Raw genomic sequence first — 799 nt, forward strand, 5'->3', positions numbered from 1 at the left:
TTTCAGAAGATGAAAACAAGTAGGAAATTCTGACAGGACTGTCTGAAAACCTAGAATTAAAATCTTCTGGGAGTTTCTGAGCGCTCAGCTGGAAGCAACAGGCTGGTGGTCCAAGGGCCCAGGTAGGCGCTGCTAAAAGTCTGTCTTCAGCTCCCCTCTCCCTGTGAGGGGATATTTGATTTGAAGTTCCCTGAGAGAAGTTAAGAGGCACCAGTGTTTGGGAACGGAAGCGTGCCCAGGTATGGCGGTTTGGGTATTGCCTGTGTTTGCTGTTTGCCAGCTGCATGACCTTAATGGGTCCCTTCCGAAGGTCATGGGCTCAATAGCAGCTCTCGTCTCTTCTGATGTTGTCAGGCCCTACAGAGACTGGGCCTCACAGGCTGGGCACTGGTACAGGGCAAGGGGATCCAAGCTGACTGGCCGTTCATGCTATGGGCAACTTGATCCTTAAGATTGTCGAGAACAGGGCCCAGGCGTTGAACCTACCGTAGGCCATCAAGTCTTGCTCTTACCTCTGCCTGCTTCTCTGACACGCACTGCTGTTTCCAGATGGGAGGGGAAGAAGGAGCACAGGTTAGTGGTTGTGCAAAGGCTTTAGACTTGGTGATTGTTGGCGTTCACAGCTTTCCAATTGTGTGAACGTGCCATGTAATAATTATCCCTGCAAATATTTCCTCACCATATACCTTGTGCCTGCATCTGTGCAGTGTGTTTTATCTCCATTCATCATAAACATCATGATTTTGAGTTTCCCTGCTGTATTATTTTTAACTAATTTAACTAAACATACACAGTGATT

At 47.9% G+C, this 799-nt stretch overlaps 1 protein-coding gene across 1 annotated transcript in view; it reads left to right on the top strand.

The window, feature by feature from the left end:
• The window catches only part of LOC101633856 (membrane-spanning 4-domains subfamily A member 6A), an 8,609-nt gene continuing 7,810 nt past the window's right edge, over positions 1–799 (top strand). The window contains exon 1 of the mRNA XM_004683405.2: positions 1–122. The gene's annotated coding sequence lies outside the window, so the exon portion shown is untranslated. The remainder of the gene's footprint in view (positions 123–799) is intronic.

The sequence above is a fragment of the Condylura cristata genome, unplaced genomic scaffold, assembly GCF_000260355.1.
Source record: "Condylura cristata isolate star-nosed mole 26May11 unplaced genomic scaffold, ConCri1.0 scaffold00015, whole genome shotgun sequence".
In the NCBI taxonomy this organism is placed as follows: Eukaryota; Metazoa; Chordata; class Mammalia; order Eulipotyphla; family Talpidae; genus Condylura; species Condylura cristata.